This window comes from Urtica dioica, chromosome 9 (genome assembly GCF_054948205.1).
Source record: "Urtica dioica subsp. dioica isolate 48M chromosome 9, U.dioica_male_clone48M_v1_H2, whole genome shotgun sequence".
NCBI lineage: Eukaryota > Viridiplantae > Streptophyta > Magnoliopsida > Rosales > Urticaceae > Urtica > Urtica dioica.
Genome location: NC_142764.1, coordinates 38,107 through 45,630, shown reverse-complemented (window position 1 = coordinate 45,630; position 7,524 = coordinate 38,107). Strand labels below are relative to the sequence as shown.

Genomic DNA, 7,524 nt, shown 5'->3' with positions numbered 1-7,524 from the left:
GATGTATTGACATCTTGGCTTAGCATTAATGATGTGTCATTTACTTATAAAAGGAGATTTTTTGCGGCCTTCTCTTGAGGGAGTAAATTATCGTTTGGTTTATAACACCTTTGGATTTTACAAAAGTCTTAATAAAACTTAAATCCTAAACCAAAGACTAATCATAAACTTGTTTCAACTTATAGGCAATATGTCTCTCAAACATCTCTCAATCTTTCTTTCCTCGAATAAACTCGAAAACGAAAACTACGTTGATTCGAAACGTAACCTCGACATAATACCTACCGTTAACAAGCACAAATGGGTACTCACCACCCCGTGTCCTCCTCTGACGAATGATGATTCAACTCAAGAGGACAATGACGCCTTAGCGGCCTGGCTTCGATCCGATGAGATTGTGAGGTGCTATATCTTGGCATCTATGAACAATATGCTGAAAGAGCAACATCGTGACATCGAGACTGCCGCTGACATGCTCTACAATCTCCTTGAGATGTTTGGAGGGCAAATGCGTCAAACGAGGCAACAAGCAGTCCGACAGTTTATGAACTGTCGCATGAAGGCTAGGACTCCTGTTGGAGACTTTATGATATTGATCATTAGTCATCTGAGTAAAATGGAAATTCTAGGATCTGAGATTGATGGGAAGAATGTCATAGATGTGATCTTAGAAACTCTCCCCGCATCTCTTGATACCTCCATGATGAACTACTCCATTAACAAGCTAGAGTACACTGTTACCAAGCTTATGGAGGAACTTCACACTGCTGTAGGTCTCACTAAGAGAAAGATGAATCAAGGAGAGGCACATGCTACTGAGCAAAAAGCCTCCGCCTCTGGAACTGTGAAGAGACCTTACAAGGCCGATAAAAAGAATTGTCCCGCCTATCTCAAAGCAAAGGAACATAGTATTGTACTAGTTACCGAAGCATGCTTAGTAGCTGATAATGTATCAACGTGGATTCTTGACTCCGCTGCTACTAACCATATTTGTTGTTCCTTGAATGGTTTCAAGAAAACCAAGAGCTTAGAGGAAGGCGAGTTCTGTTTCAAATGGGGTGATGGGAGCCTGGTGTCTACAAAGGCTGTGGGATCCGTGACGCTGTCTTTTGAAGACCGCACTTTAAACTTGAATAATTTTTATTTTGTTCCTACCTTTGGGAAGAACTTAATATCCGTTGCTCGTCTTCGTGAGCAAGATTATTGTTTAAAGTTCATTAAGAATGGAATTCGTATTTCGTTTCCTGATAATTCTTTTGTCACTAATGCATGTATGAAGAATGCTCTTTTCTACATCTATCCCACTAAACCTTCTCTTTTAGACACCGAAATAGATAACGATCTAATTAGGGAGCCAAAGAGGATCAAACTTTCTGAATCCTCCGATCTAACAAAATCAACATACCTATGGCACTTGAGACTTGGTCATATCAGTCTAAATAGGATTAAGAGACTTGTGATGGATGGTCCACTCCAAGCCTCTGCAATAGGTTCACTACCTACTTGTGAATCCTGCATAGAAGGAAAAATGACTAAGCGACCTTTCTCCGATAAGGGTCGAAGGGCCACTGAGTTGCTGGAACTAATACATTCTGATGTATGTGGTCCGCTCAGCCAAAAGGCACGTGGAGGATACGAATACTTCGTTACCTTCACTGATGATTACTCAAGATATGGGTTTGTCTATTTGCTTAAACACAAATCCGAGACCTTTAACGTATTTAAGGTCTTTAGGGCTTTAGTGGAAAAGCAAACTAGCAAAGTGATCAAAACCCTTCGATCTGATCGAGGTGGTGAGTATATGTCTGGAGAGTTCGATGACTTTCTTAAAGAAGAAGGTATCGCTTCTCAGCTTACCGCACCTGGCACACCTCAACAAAACGGAGTGTCAGAGAGAAGAAACCGAACTCTTATGGAGATGGTTAGATCGATGATGAGTTACTCATCACTCCCGCTTTCCTTTTGGGGATATGCCCTCGAAACAGCCGCCTACATTCTGAACCAAGTTCCGTCCAAGACGGTTCCTGGTACTCCTTATGAACGATGGACTGGCCGTAAAGTGAATCTTGGCCGCATCCGAATTTGGGGTCGCCCTGCACACGTGCTGAGGCAAAAGACTAGCAAGTTGGCTAGTAGGTCAGAATTGTGCCTGTTTGTGGGATATCCAAAGGAAACCAAAGGTTTCATTTTCTATAGTCCCGAGGACGATAAGACTTTCGTTAGCACAAATGCTCGTTTCCTCGAGGAGGACTTTATGAAGGATGCAAAACCTAGAAGCAAAATTGTGCTTGAAGAAAAGTTGGGTGAGGAAGCTTCTACCTCATCTGTAAGAACTGTTCTTACCCCAACTGAAACACAACCTAACTCATCAGAACCTCGTCAAGTAGTACTTAGACGTAGTGGGAGGGCTACTCAAAAGCCTGACAGGTACATGTCTTATGGAGACTCTCTTGTAGCCGTCTCCGACATGGATGACCCTGTTTCCTATAGCCAAGCGATGGCTTGTTCTGAATCAAACCTTTGGCTTGACGCCATGAAAGTTGAAATGCACTCGATGTATGTCAACAAAGTCTGGAAACTTGTAGACCTTCCTGAAGGGATTAAACCCGTAGGGTGTAAGTGGATATACAAGAAGAAAAGGGGTCCTGATGGGAACGTCGAGACGTTCAAAGCACGACTTGTGGCGAAGGGTTATACCCAACAAGAAGGGATTGACTATGAAGAAACCTTCTCGCCAGTCGCGATGCTTAAATCCATCCGCATACTCCTATCCATAGCTGCAGCTCTCGACTATGAGATCTGGCAAATGGATGTCAAGACAGCCTTTCTGAATGGCAATCTTGACGAGCGCATTTACATGGCTCAACCAGACGGTTTCGTGGATAAAGGTCAAGAGACCAAGGTTTGTGAGTTGCTTAAATCCATTTATGGACTAAAGCAAGCATCTAGGTCATGGAATATTAGATTCGATGAAACTGTAAAGAGCTTCGGCTTTGAACAGTCAATAGATGAGCCTTGTGTTTACAAGCTAATACACGAAGGCAAAGTTGTGTTTCTGGTACTATATGTCGATGATATACTACTCATTGGTAATGACGTGGGTAAGTTATCTGAGGTTAAGGTCTGGCTAGCAAAGCAATTCGATATGAAGGATCTAGGAGAAGCCGCGTACATTATGGGAATCCTAATCTTTCGAGATAGGAAAAACCGGACCCTGTCGCTCTCTCAAGCATCTTATATTGATAAGGTGATGGATCGCTTCTCGATGCAAGACTGCAAGAGGGGTCAAACACCCTTTAGGCATGGAGTTTCACTCTCTAAGGACCAGTCTCCCAAGACTGCACAAGAGATTCAAGACATGAGGAAAATTCCTTACGCCTCTGCCGTAGGAAGCCTCATGTATACCATGCTTTGCACTAGACCTGACATCTGTTTCGCCGTTGGCGTAGTTAGCCGTTTCCAATCCAACCCTGGACCCGAGCACTGGATAGCTGTTAAGCATGTTCTTAAGTATCTTCGAAGAACTAGGAACTTGATGCTTACATACTCAGGTACTGACCTGACTATGACGGGATATACCGACTCCGATTTTCAAGCGGATAAGGATTCCAGGAAATCCACTTCGGGATCTGTGTTCATCCTTAATGGTGGAGCTGTTGTGTGGAGAAGTATTAAGCAATCTTGCATTGCTGACTCCACAATGGAAGCAGAATATGTGGCTGCTTGTGAAGCATCCAAAGAGGCTGTATGGCTTAGAAAATTCCTTAAGTATTTGGAAATTGTTCCAAACGTCGACGAGCCAATGACCCTTTATTGTGATAATAGTGGGGCTGTCGCTAACTCAAAGGAACCTAGAAGCCATAAGCGCTCTAAGCATATTGAGAGGAAATACCATTTGATTCGAGAGATCGTGCAGCGCGGAGACGTGGAAGTGAAGAAGATCTCAACGGTGGACAACCTCGCAGATCCATTCACCAAGGCCCTAGCGAACAAGGTCTTCGACCAACATCGTGAGGGATTAGGCATGAAGGACTACACACACCTTCTTTGAGTCAAGTGGGAGTTTGTTGTCAATGGTGCCCACAAGAAGAGTTGTAGTCTTTATTTTGTACATTTGATGTAATAAAGTCTTATGAAGACTCTTGCTTGTAATTGCCTATCTATTCATTAATAAAGTTGAAACGTTCATTCATTCTTTCTTTGTTTGAAGCTTTATGATAAAACCTTAGTCTTTTAGTCCATAAACAAACTTAACAACTTACGAAGAGACAAATGTAGATTTGCATGAACAAACTCTTCGTAGTTTGCTTAAAACGATATATTCGCAATCTTAGGGTCAAAGGACTATTGACCTCAGTATGATTGTTAGAAGAATCTATGATGTCTGGTTATGAGGCATTGAGAGTTGGGGACTCTATAGTTCTTCTAGGTATCTTCCGAAGGTACTGAATTGACCAGTGCACTTCTAGAGACAATATAAGAACAAACCATTTAACCTCTTATGTCTCGAAGTCACTATGTATGAATTGCATCATGCTTACCTTAATCCTGAAATGAGACATGCCATTTCACACCTTAGTATTCTCATTTGAGAAAGTCAAAGTTCGGACTCACTATGTGATTCCGAACAAGGCCTATTGGTGAAGTACTAAGTTGTGAGTCTGTCATGAGTAACTTTGTGAAGTTCTCATAGATATCGAATTCATGTACAAGATTGCTGAAATGCAATGTATGTCACCTCATGCTTTGTTCCTTGGAGTGTGAATAAATGAACTGGTCAGTGTCCAAATTGAGTTCTGACTCTTTTGGATGAAACAATGTGACTTGTTAGCTCCTCGTCAATACATTGTTTCTAACTTATTCACAAGCGACAAAGGAGTTGAGGAAATAACAGCTAGAAGGGTAAAATGGTAATTTAGTAAATCCCGACTAGCTGATGACATTCATGAAGGGTAAACATAGATAATATTCAATGGATCCGCTCATCATAATTAGGTCGAATTCTTGAGTAGAAAACAAATTCATATGAACCGAGAGATTTTCAGTGTCAGCTCTTTAGTGGAGTCAGTTGGCATTAAGCTAAACTTGGAAAAGGTTTGTGAACTTTTGAGTCCAAGTTTTTAGCTCAAGCTTTGTTCATTTGGGTCCATGAGGTCACTGTCACGAATCACATCGATAGGAATAGTTAAACTGGAAGCTAAGTCAATTCAAGAACGAAAATTGTCGAAAGGGTATTTTTGTCTTTTGAGACATAAGGATGAAATGGATGTCAATAAATTTTGACAAGTTCATTTGATGACTTAATGTCACTCGGCCATAATATGATTAATTGGGCCTTGTGAATTAATTTCGTTTCATAAGAATATTATTGAAAATTCTTAATGGGCTTTTCTCATATTGTTATGAACAAATGAAGAAGCTTCTAGAAGCTCCTTCTAGATGAGGATAGGCGCCCAAGTACCCAAGGAAAAGAGAGATTATTTTGTGCATAAATGTATCAAGATACTTGCCAAAAGAAAAAGAGGAAACAAATCTCCTCTATGAGGAAAGTAGATGTTCGGCCAAACAAGCCAAGAGAAAGTCAAAGGCAAGGCATGGAATAAAAGAGGAAACTAATCCCTTGGGGATGTGTTTGATGTAGGCGCCCATTTAGGGGATTTGGGCAATAAAAGATTGCTCAAAAAGGCTTGGAAAATAAGAGGAAACTACTTCCTTCCAAGGCCAACCCTTCTCCTATAAATAGGACCCTCATTCCTCTCATTCCATTCATCCCACACAAGTTAGAGATTGAGAGACTCTCTCTCTAGACATTGTGGCCGAAATCCTCTCTCTCTCTCTTTCTATTTTATTTTTGATTTTTTCTTGTCTTGGCACCTAGGTCCTCACTCGACCTAGTGTTTAGCTCTGCGACTTCGAGACTCGTTCTTAAGTCGTAGCGTTTAAAAGTGCCCACTCACTGATTCCTTCTTCTCGAGTGATTTAGTGATAGAAACTTTCGTGGTTGCTCGAGGTGCCGAGGAAAGAAAGAGAGACGTGCTGCGAGGGGAGACGAGCGTTGCAAACTTTCCACAAGCTTCTTCAAAGTTCAAGCTTCAAGAAAGGTTAGTAAACTTCTAGCTCATATTGGTTTTTAATTACATGTACTTGCACTTGTCTAGGTTAGTAAAAAACTGTTTTACTTGTAAAAGAAAATTTTTAAAATTCCGCCGCTTACCGAAGCGTTAGTTATTTTCTCAAAGCCTAGATCGATTCCAACAGTAGTATAAGTGGGAGCTTTCGGGCGAAATTGAAATACCACTACTTTTAATGTTATTTTACTTATTCCGTGAATCGGAGGCGGGGCACTGCCCCTCTTTTTAGAACCAAGGCCTGCTTCGGCGGGCCGATCCGGGCGGAAGACATTGTCAGGTGGGGAGTTTGGCTGGGGTGGCACATCTGTTAAAAGATAACGTAGGTGTCCTAAGATGAGTTCAACGAGAACATAAATCTCATGTGGAACAAAGGGTAAAAGCTCATTTGATTCTGATTTCCAGTACGAATACGAACCGTGAAAGCGTGGCCTATCGATCCTTTAGACCTTCAGAATTTGAAGCTAGAGGTGTCAAAAAAGTTACGACAGGGATAACTGGCTTGTGGCAGCCACGCGTTCATAGCGACATTGCTTTTTGATCCTTCGATGTCGGCTCTTCCTATCATTGTGAAGCAGAATTCACCAAGTGTTGGATTGTTCACCCACCAAAAGGGAACGTGAGCTGGGTTTAGACCGTCGTGAGACAGGTTAGTCTTACCCTACTGATGCCCATGTAGTAATAGTAATTCAAACTAGTACGAGAGGAACCGTTGATTGGCACAATTGGTTATCGCGCTTGGTTGAAAAGCCAGTGGCGCGAAGCTACCGTGCGCTGGATTATGACTGAACGCCTCTAAGTCAGAATCTAGGCTAGAGCGATACATGTGCCCGCCACTCGTTTGCCGACCCGCAGTAGGGGCCTCGGTCCCCAAAGGCATGTGTCGTTGGATAAGCTAGCGCGGCGGAAGAGCCGCGTTGGCCGCCTTGAAGTACAATTCCTACCAAGCGGCGGGTAGAATCCTTTGCAGACGACTTAAGTACGCGACGGGGTATTGTAAGTGGCAGATTGGCCTTGCTGCCACGATCCACTGAGATTCAGCCCTTCGTCGCTTCGATTCGTCCCTCCCCCTTCTCATCCCTTTCTCGAGGGTTGCCAATTTGAGGTTTTATATGATACGGTGAATACCCGACCCTTCACCAAGTACTCGTGAGGATAGACCACGAACTCAGGATCTCAAATCACCAACTACTTTGCTGAAAAAGTCGCGAGAGCACTTTGTGATCGTTCGCCAAAAAATCACCAAGTACTTGGAATATTGAGAATGAGTCGTGGCATGGATAATTGCTAAGTACACGGGTATAGACAGAATAAAATGTATCCTTGGGTCAAAGCTTAATGTGCTATGTCACGGAAAAAAAAAATTAAAAATGAGCTGTGGCATGGAAAATGGTCA

The 7,524-nt window shown here is 42.4% G+C and overlaps 1 pseudogene; it reads left to right on the top strand.

Moving 5' to 3' along the window:
• Window positions 1-6,213: 6,213 nt before the first annotated feature.
• LOC149384579 (25S ribosomal RNA) lies at window positions 6,214-6,783 on the top strand (annotated as a pseudogene; the record flags this gene model as incomplete).
• Window positions 6,784-7,524: the final 741 nt, after the last annotated feature.